Source organism: Berghia stephanieae, chromosome 1 (assembly GCF_034508935.2).
Source record: "Berghia stephanieae isolate SIO BIC M18660-M18661 chromosome 1, UCSD_Bste_1.3, whole genome shotgun sequence".
Taxonomy (NCBI): Eukaryota; Metazoa; Mollusca; class Gastropoda; order Nudibranchia; family Aeolidiidae; genus Berghia; species Berghia stephanieae.
The window spans coordinates 32383836-32394599 of NC_088360.1; the positions used below are offsets into that span (position 1 = coordinate 32383836).

Sequence of the window (10764 nt, forward strand, 5' to 3'; positions counted from 1 at the left end):
TGATGATGATGATGATGATGATGATGATGATGATGGACGTGATGATGGTAATGGTGGTAATGTTTGTCGTAGTGGTGGTAGTGGTGGTGGTGCGGATGTTAGTTGTAGTGGTTTGATGATATAGAGACAATAGTGATGATAATGATTATTGATGATGATGATGATGATGATGATGATGATGATGATGACGACGACGACTTCGACGACGACAACGACTTTATCTCCTAAAAACGAGACCAATTTGAAAACTCATTTCGTGACAAGTGTCCTTGAAAAACGCTGTGTTAGTTTTCTCCATTGCTAGATTACAACACTCCAGTCGGCACTCTGGTGAAAACAATAATAATTACAAAATATCAACGGACGGACATAAGGTACTCACAAGCAGATGACGTTTTCAGACAGACAGAATCAGCCGTCATTCCGTTCCGGTAGCCCGTTTTAGCCGATATAAAGAGATTATAAACCTTGAGCTTTTATACAGAGCAATATTCACTAAACGTGCTCAAAGCGCTTTACAAGGGTCCCTGACCAAAAGCAACATGTAACATCTAGAACGGGACATGTCGACGGTTAAGCGATATTACTTCTATTTCTAACAGAGACAACGCTTTTAACAGCCAGGGACTCATTTTACACATGAGTACGGTGAGAGAATAAGGACTATGCGACGAGCGAGGAGGAATAGGAGGAGTAGGATGATGATGATGATGATGATGATGATGATAATGATGATGATGATGATGATGATGATGATGAGGAGGAGGAGGAGGAGGAGGAGGAGGAGCACGAGGAGCGAAAGATGTAGAATAAGAAGGAGGAGGTTTCATATCATCTTTAGCTTAGTACGTCTTAGTTTAAAACGTAATACTTGGATTGAATCATAAATGCTCACGTTCATTAATAAAATTGTAACAAGCCCTGTACTGGAGAAAGCAGGGGGAGACCCAAAGAAATCTGTCGAAGCACGATGGAAAAAGAAATGAAGGGAGCAGACATGTGCTGGAATACAGCCACCGCAAAAAGCAGCCGACCGAAAAAAAAAAATGGAGATGGCTGGTGGATGCCCTATCATGTGCCTCAAGGCCCGAAGAGGATTAGTAAGTAACTGAATATGTAGCTACCACTTAGTCACATGAAAAAAGTGAGTTATTGATTGGACTGATTTGCATATGATAAATTATTGGTCACTCAGAGACAAAGGTAGGTAGACTCGCCAGGCGATGGAACAAGTTATGACGTGGACAGGAAGAGATTTGAATGGGTTTATCTATGGAAATACGAGACGCCTTCGGTCAGCCTTTCCGATCCACTGAGATAGTAGGAAGATAAGTGACACCGGTGAAGAGAATGAAAAGAGATGGGAGGCAAGAAAGATAGTGTGTTTGTGTGTGTGTGTGTGTGTGTGTGTTCGTGTGTGCGCGTGTGTTTTAATATGTGTGTATAAGAGAGAGTAACAGAGAAGGAGGGAGAGGAGAGAGAGATAGATAGATAGATAGAGAGAGAGAGAGAAAGAGAGAGAGAGAATATCACAAGGACAAGGAGAAATGTATTTTATTAGTAGCCGTACTTATCGTTTGGAAAGAAGATTGATTAGATACAAATAGTAGCAAGGTGAAAAACAGAAGGGTAAATTTGATAATGAAAGAACTAATAGGGAATAATTGGTTTTCTCCGGCCTACCACAGAGATAGAGATGTTGGCAATGGTTGATGATGATGACGGTGATGGTGATGATAATGGTGATAATGGTTAGCAAGCTATTTTTCTGGTACTTCCATTTCACGTTTTCTCGACGTGAGTAGTTGTTGTTTTATCGTGAAAGGTAACGGTTTACAAATAGGTAGCTACTAAAGTTCTGTTTTTACTGACACCTGCGCTGGATTTGAAATTCTCATAAAAATATGGCTTTTCCTTGTTTTTCTCTACTTTTTCTCTCATAGCTATTACAATAGAAAGTGTTTGTGCTGCTTTGTGGTCTTGACACTCCATCTATGGACTAGTGGGTCTTTAGCTCAAGTCCCGGGCAAAGTTATTAATTTTTACGTTCTCTCAAAATACTCAGGTGTAAAATAGTCTGTAATAGCTTGCCTGTGTCGAGACATGGAGACGGAAGGTAGTTTTAAGTCGTGATGCTTTTTCTCCAACAAAAAGGGAATCAATATCAAAATAAAGAAAGGAAGAAAGAACGAGAGATAGAGAGAGAGAGAGAGAAGAGAGAGAGAGAGAGAGGGGGGGTAGAGAGAGAGATAGAGAGAGAGAGAAAGAGACAGATATAAGGGAAGAGTAGAAAGAGAGAAAAATAAAGAGAAATAACGAGAGAGAGAGAGAGAGAGAGAGAGAGAGAGAGAGAGAGAAAGAAAGATGGAAAGACAGACAAAGAGAGAGAGAGAGAGAGAGAGAGAGAGAGAGAGAGAGAGAGAGACGGAGAGAGGGAGGGAGGGAGGGAGAGAGATTCTGAGGAGAGAAAGAAAGAAAGAAAGAGAGAGAGAGAGAGAGAGAGAGAGAGAGAGAGAGAGAGAGAGAAACTAAAGAGACTCGATAACATTGGACACACATAACAAATGAATATTGTTATTGATTTGAGTTCTATATAATAACTAGATAACTTTTTTTCCCTTAACAACTTGAAGCTGAAATTAGCCACTGAACCTGGTATGTACTGAAACAATTGATTAATCATTAGATTCTTTAAGTAATTGAATTAATTGATTATTCCCGTTTTCATTGATGTTTCCTTCCGCTTGAGGTTGATCAGATTTCATTCATTGAACCCAATCCATGAATGGAAGCCTCAACAGCAGCCGATTGCCGCCATGATAATTGGTGTATTGAATTCACAACGCCGCTGATTAACTTTTTTCCATCTTATTTTAGGAGTTTCGCAATTTTAGCTTTTCATAGATTAATTAAAATCTGTCTGCTGAATTGGACGAGCCATCGCCTGCTATAATGGGCGACATGTATGAACTTAATGAATTAATTCTTTGAACTTTAAAATCTAACAGAGCTTTAAGGAGCCGCAGAGGGCGTCGAATCAAAGAATGAATTTGATAAAGTGAACAGAGCAGCGACGAATGTGTCCCTAATAAACAATCTAAATCAGTCTTCCAGACCAACAAGGGAAAGGAACGGGACTTATTTATGTTTCTACGGCATTGAAGGATCAAAATATCTTGCTACTTTATGATAAGACGCTAGAGTATTTCTAAGATCTATCTGAAAGATATTATGTATGATCCAGCCACCTAAAATATCTTGGAAGATTGAGAGATCTTGACTCAACCTGAATTTCAGTGCTTACGGTTTGAGTGTTCCCCTATTTGAATTAACATGTTCCCTAGTCTTAAAAAAACAACAAGGCTAAGCTCCAGCTCATTGGGTTTTTGGGTCCCAAAATACAACAAAAATAACAACAGTAACAACAACAACAACTACTACTAACTACTATTACAGCTACTACTATTACTACTACTACTACTACTACTACTACTACTACTACTACTACTACTACTACTGCTACTACTACTACTACTACTACTACTACTACTACTACTACTACTACTACTACTACTACTACTACTACTACTACTACTACTAGCACTTCTACTTTATCCCGTTGATCGAATGATTGATACAATTAGCCTATCGAGAAGACTTTAGCTATCCCAAACAGATCATACATTATTTGCTTCTTTTATTTAATCACCACATTTCCATAACGTGACTTGGTTCACTTCCTCGCCATCACTCCCCGAATACCAAAATTCCCATTATTCAATAATGACATAATAATATATTTTATTAACCCCCTCCCCCCTCTACAATAAACAGACGAATGTGTACTTACACGCCAATTTAGACAACAAACGCACTGATAATAACACACCCTATTGCTGGCACTGACAACATAATCTCTACTCATGTCATTCCAAAATTCGGATCTTGGAGGAATGGAACAGAAGGAGGATGACGTATGAAAAGGGGTTAAAAAAACTAATAAAAACAACAAAACAATGCAAGTACTGCACCCACCGTTTGTAAGTGTCAAAATTGACTATTGTAACAAGTGTGATGTAAGCGGTTCAGTAAATTACTTAACATTTTGCCTGCCAAAACAATTAGAACAACGAATACACGCTAGCGACAAAAACGAACATGAAACTTTAACCGCTTAAAGTTAGTCTGTAAACTGTAAATTTGGTGAGAATATTAACACCTTTCTAGCTGAGTAAAAACAACAAACAAGTGAGTGTCATCATCCTCATAATAATGCTACGCGTTTAGGTAAAATACCCACAGCCGGATATAACGTACCGACACACAACACTATGTGCAACCTTAAACATTTATAATCTGGTTGATAGAATTTAGTGAGACGAACTCACCAAAATGACTCTCTACAAACAATAACAAAAATATGAGTGCCGCCAATTTTGTTCCTTCAATATAAACTATTAAAAAAAACCAAAACGAAATCGAAGTTAATCGTAATATTATTGGGCGTTATCTCCTGTATTGTTAAAAACTATGAGGAATATAATATTAAGGAGACCCAATGTGATACGTACTGCAGTACCAGATAAGCTCTTTGAGTTCTTCTAACCTCCCCTTTTTATATTTCTAATAATACACATTAACACTATTATTTTCTTCTTAAGATAAACTGTAACCACACAAACGGATTCAATCCACACAAAAACATATAATTTAAGATAACACTATTTAACAAATTTACCGCCTTACTCTGAAAGACACGTATTTAAATATTTGACCAGAAAACTCATCCTTCAAATATCGATCGGACTACTCGACTCTCATAATATCAAAAACTTTCAAACCTGGGACCTCGTGATAGCCCAGGTTTTAGAGGGTTTTTTTTTCTGGAAAAATATTTATATACGCAATGTTCCATAGTACGCAACAGGTTAATTACCAACCCCCCCCCCCCCCCCCCCACCTCGCGGGTCGATATACTTCCTACGGCCATTTTGCGCCCGAAGTTCGGAAAAACAAACAAACAAACCACATTTCAAAACTTGTGGCCAGAAAAGTCACCCTTTAAATATCGATTGATTATAATGAGCCTTGTCTTGTCAAAAACTCTCAAACCGAGAACTTCCTTGAAGTTCCCTGAATTTCCAGGTTTGAGAGTCTTTGACAAGATGAGGGTCATTATAATCGATCGAGAATTTAAAAATATCTTCGTGTGGCGTTAGTTTCTCTTGTGATTACGTGAGACAAACGAAACATAACAATATTAAAAGAAAATCGCTGAAAGAAGATATGCTATAACATAATATTTAGTGCAGTTCCTAATTCAAAACCATTTTGTCAAACTCGAAAACAGTTTTATTTTTGAGTTTAATTTGAAGCATTTTTCTAAGACTTTTAACTTTCGTATTTGATAACTTATAACATGGGACACAGTGTAAAACCCCAAATTTATATATATCAGTCTCTCAACGGGGATTCGGACTCCCAACTTCATAACCCAAAAGCCAGGGGCATGACCATTAAACAATGCTATCTCGCTCCATTCACACGTTTAATGAGAAATAACGTTTAAAAACTTGAGCCTTTATATAGCGCAAAAAAACACTAAACGTGCTCAAAGCGCTTTACATAGAGTCCCTGACCAACAGCAACGCGTAACATGTAGAAAGAGACATGACGCCCTTTTAGGCGATAATACAATTTTTTTTTCGGACTCAAGTATGCGCCGAGCGAGGCTCAAACCCAGGACCTTCCGAACCGAAAGCGAGTGTCATACCACTAGACCACTGCTTGCAGCGTCATCTCGCTCCATCCCTCCGCTGAAAAAATTAAAATAAAATAGCTTAACCAGTGCGATTTCCACTATCTTTCTACTCACCAAATGAAGTCTTTCTATTTTCTTCTCAGGGACGTCTTCTATTTAATACGGCAACGAAGAGATTTCTATATAGATAAATCAAATCTTGACTACATTTTCATCAGACAAGGGTTTGATTTATGTTGTCTATGTTGTGTTCGGGAGGATTTTATTGACGCTCAGATTGGTCGGTAGGAGCAGAATGGAACTAAAGAAATAACCTGGCCGCCAGCGGTTCTTGGTTAAAGTAAAAATCCCAAATCTTTTACAAGTTTCCAGTAGGATGAGCAAACGCACACAATCACTAAATTATATTCCCTGTCGGTCATGAATTCCGCTAGAGGTCGTTGTAGAATCTCAAGGCGCCTTGTCTCACTTGTCTCCCCCTTCACGGAAATGACCGATGATAAACGATGCCAAAATTTCCCCTCTGGCCACCCGAGTTCTTGATGATAATGGGTCTGATGATGGTAGTAGAAGTAGTAAGAATAGTAGTAAAAGCCGTAATGATGGCAATGATGATGAAGAAGACACGTCGACTTTTGTTGTTATTTGGAAGGACAGTGGATGAAGCTGGGGCCGATTGTGGAATAAAGGTCAAAATTGATAAACAGTTTGCTGGCTGTCTCGGTTAAACACTTCCACTGTGTTTACGATGAAAGTTCACGGCCGTGTGTGTCATAATCTAAAACAGACATCCTAGTTTACAAAATGAAGGAGAGTTGTTTAACTTGTGGCAAATCCTGCTGTTAAACAGTTTTATCATCTTTTCCTCTTCCAGTTCTAGAATTCAATCTGAAATTTAAAAATAATAATGTATAAAAATGAAATGTTTAACAAATCAATAAGAATAGTATGATAAGGCGAAAACAGAATTGTCTTATTTCGAACATATGAAAACGGTGTCTGACACGTACCATTGTAAAGAATATAGGCATTAAATTGTCCAAACTATCGGGTAATATCTGTGGTGTAATATTAGCAAGTCTTACCCGGTAATCAGGAGGTCTGAGGTTCGATCCCCAGTAGAGGCAGGCTGCGATTTCGGTATGCTGTTTTTTTTTCATGTATTTACTTTCTTACTTTATTTGCCACGGTTTCATACACATTTTTATTATCTTTATCTTACACCAAAAGTCTGCTCCCAAAATAGTATGGAGTGACACGAGCAATTTCATCTTTAAAAATGGATGATCGTTCTAAGCCTATCAAGCCTTAAGGACCATACTCTGAAAAACAACACGTTTTAAGAATTTTGGCAGCAAAGAAACTCTCAAGTTTGAGAGTTTTTGACAAGAGGGTAATTTTAATCGATCGATATTTGAAGGACGAGTTTTCACCCAAAAAATGAACAACGTATATCCTGGTAATATATATATATATATATATATATATATATATATATATATATATATAGAGAGAGAGAGAGCTTTTTTTAAATATAGCACAATATCCACTAAATGTGCTCATAGAGCTTTACAAGGGGTCCCTGGTCAACAACAACATTTAACATGTAGGACGGGACCGCGCTCTCCTGGTATACGTTTGATGATCACGATATTTATCATTAGTTATTCCGTTTTAAGAAAATGTCAATTAGTGAAATGATATTTACTTACTTATTATATTAATTTTCTGGAAACGAGAAAATAAAAACGAGTATTATTGTATTTTACTTAAGATTTCAAATTCTTAAAAATCAGGCTTAAATCTGGGATATGAACATCAAATTTATGATATTATAATAAGATAGAACGTTGTGATTATAGTTTCCGATGTATAAAAAATAATGTGCTTCTGTCAGGGGGGGGGGGGGGGGGGGGGTGTCAACATGACCCTGCCTTTATAACCCGACCTTGAATTGAGACATCTGGAAGAGAGCAAAAAGGTGTCAGGACGTATGTGGAGACTCCAGTGTTTATAAACTGTCCGGTCATAAAAATATTATCAAAGGATTAGGTTCTGGTCTTCTTCTTTGTCGGGATGGTTTTAAACGGTCGAACTCTCTCTCTCTCTCTCTCTCTCTCTCTCTCTCTCTCTCTCTCTCTCTCTCACTCACACACACACACACACACACACACTCTCTCTCTCTCTCTCTCTCTCTCTCTCTCTCTCTCTCTCAAGGGTACTGAACGGGCTAAATGGAAAGGAATATTCTGATTGCTCAGTAACACTCGAATCATCAAATAATTGTGGCTGACAAAACGATCGCCATCAAACAAACCTTAATATAACTATAAAATGGTAATAACCGGTAACCTCTTTGTCTGGCGTAAAAAGGGCACAAGAAGTGTGACGTTAACGTCATGCTTTATAATGTTGATGAGCAATCCAGTTATTATGTGCTTTATTTCCGAGAAATTAATCTTACACGAACTCATCTTTATCAAATTATTACAAGGCTCTGGTTTTGTTTATCCAAGTGTATAGAAACGGTTCATGAAACTGCTGAAGCTGTAATGGTTATCAATTTATCTCTTGATATCCTGCAACACCGTGTAAATAAACAAGAACACGGACATGACAAATATCACAATTTATTAATACGATAACTATCGCAAGTCAACACCGCATTACGTTGAGAAAGAACGAGGGAAGTTATGTTCAACTTTATCATACTTTTATCTCATAGTGCTTGCGTAATATTTTACTCCACGCTGCCCTGTATTCTGCTGATATGGTCGAGCTAAAATGAAATATCTTCCTAAAACATTTTTCTCTCCTTGTATCTTGAGTGATCTTTCTCTTTGAGAAAAGGGCGATTTAACTTTTACACCCGCCTTCCTGTTCTTAACCAAAAGTCTTCCTTTGCACATAGATAATATGTATTTGTTTTTGGAGAATGTTTGGTGTTTACTACACTTCTAGGATGCAAGAATGGTGAGAATACGATGAGTGAACGAGCGTGAAAGAGAAAGAGAGAGAGAGAGAGAGAGAGAGAGAGAGAGAGAGATAGATAGATAGATAGATAGAGATAGATAGATAGATAGAGAGAGAGAGAGAGAGAGAGAGAGAGAGAGAGAGAAACTGGGTAATAAACAATGCATTTGTACTGCACATAGAAGGAACGGAAATGACATCACTCATCTCTTTGTTATTGTTTTTAGCCAGCCATTTTTATGAGTTGTTCTCACTTAATCAATCAGACTATAAACGTTCAATGTTACACAATGATTTTTGTGTTGGTACTTTATATCGGGCTGGCACATGTGGTTTTGACTATTTTTTAAACGCATAGCATCAATAACTTGTTCAGAGCGATTTATTTTCGCTCACCCTCCCTCCCCCCCTCTCTCTCTCTCTCTCTCTCTCTCTCTCTCTCTCTCTCTCTCTCTCTTTCTCTTTCACGCTCGTTCACTCATCCTATTCTCTCCATTTTTGCATCCTAGAAGTGTAGTTAATCCCAAACATTCTCCAAAAACAAATACATAAATAAATATCTCTCAGTCCCGCTACATGCATCCTACCCCCCCCCCCCCCGCACTCTCTCTCTTTCTCCATTCCCCGCTCTCTCTCTCTCTGCCTCTCTCTCTCTCTCTCTCTCTCTCTCTCTCTCTTCCTATTTTTCTTTCCTCCCCACTCCTACCCCATGCTTCCTCCCAAACTACTCTCGTCCTAACTCTTTCCATTTTTACCATTCTCATTTCCTCATTCACCTCTTTCTCTCTCATCAAGCTCAACTCGTCGAAATGTTTACCAAACCCAATCCAAACATTTTCTAATCTTTTACAAAATTTTGATCGATAGGTTCAAGGGCTGGCACAAAGAGTTGTGGAATATTTCGATGACACTTCAAAACATTGCTGCCACCCTTGGCATCACGCACATTATAATATACTCCATAGTAGTATTGTTAGATAGACATTCATACTTCATTCCATTCAATTGAGAAGACGAAGAGATGTTATAACGTATTTCCTTCAAGACATGTTCATGAATAAGCAGCAAAATACAATGTTAGGAAAGGGAAAACGAAAGAAATCATATATTTTAAAAATACAATAAAAGAGCTTTCCAAACATAACTAGAGCATTAATATAGAACAATGTCCAATGGCTTGACTTGACTTAAGCCTCTTAATTCCTTGTGGAACATACGGCCGTAACAGCATTATTCCATCTGACCGTAGCCATCGTTATGTTATAGCCTGATACTGAAATCCAAAAGGACTGGCAGTTTGACATCATTATTTGGTTTTTGTACCGCCTAGTGAGTTGTCGTTAGTAGAGCTCATGGAAACAAGTTATTTCATTGGTTGAACTATTGAATACAACACACGATTTGTTTTCTTTTGTGGCAAAAGACTGGCATTTTGACGTCATTTTTTCGTCAGTATCAGGCCATAACTTTACGAAGGCCACGATCTGACTCGGTTTTTGGAGGTCTTCCTTATCTGAGCCCAGGTTTGTCCGGCTACCTTCAACACAGTCTAAATGCTGCGTCGCCATGTTTGCTTTGGTCGACCAACCCTCCTCTTTCCTTACGGGTTCCAGTCCAAAACCTGCCTGGTGATATTGCTTGCAGGCTTCCTGCAATCCAGTCCCATTTCCTTTTCATTATTTCTGCTTCAGTAGTTGGCAAAATCCAATAAACGTGCTCAAGGCTCTTTACCAATAGCAATACTTAACGTGTAGGATGAGAAATAACGCCTGTTAAGCGAGATTACAATTTTATCGGACATTATTGGACATAAACAATGCTATTGACAGCTAGGTACAACTTTTGCACATGAGTGCGATGAGAGAATGTGAGTAAAGTTCCAAAAAGACTCAACAATGCACCGCCGAGAGCGGGACTAGGTCCCTGGATATTCCGGTCCAAAGACTAGTGTCATAGCATAAGGCTTCAATTGGTTCTATACGTAGAGCAGTCAACTACCACACAATGAGACTGAGTTCCATTCATTGTTT

At 38.3% G+C, this 10764-nt stretch overlaps 1 protein-coding gene across 5 annotated transcripts in view; it reads right to left on the bottom strand.

The window, feature by feature from the left end:
- The window catches only part of LOC144971952 (receptor-type tyrosine-protein phosphatase F-like), a 359769-nt gene that overhangs the window by 288123 nt on the left and 60882 nt on the right, over nt 1-10764 (bottom strand). For all 5 annotated transcript variants that reach the window (XM_078913126.1, XM_078913082.1, XM_078913059.1 and 2 more), the window contains exon 2: nt 5876-6649. The gene's annotated coding sequence lies outside the window, so the exon portion shown is untranslated. The remainder of the gene's footprint in view (nt 1-5875; nt 6650-10764) is intronic.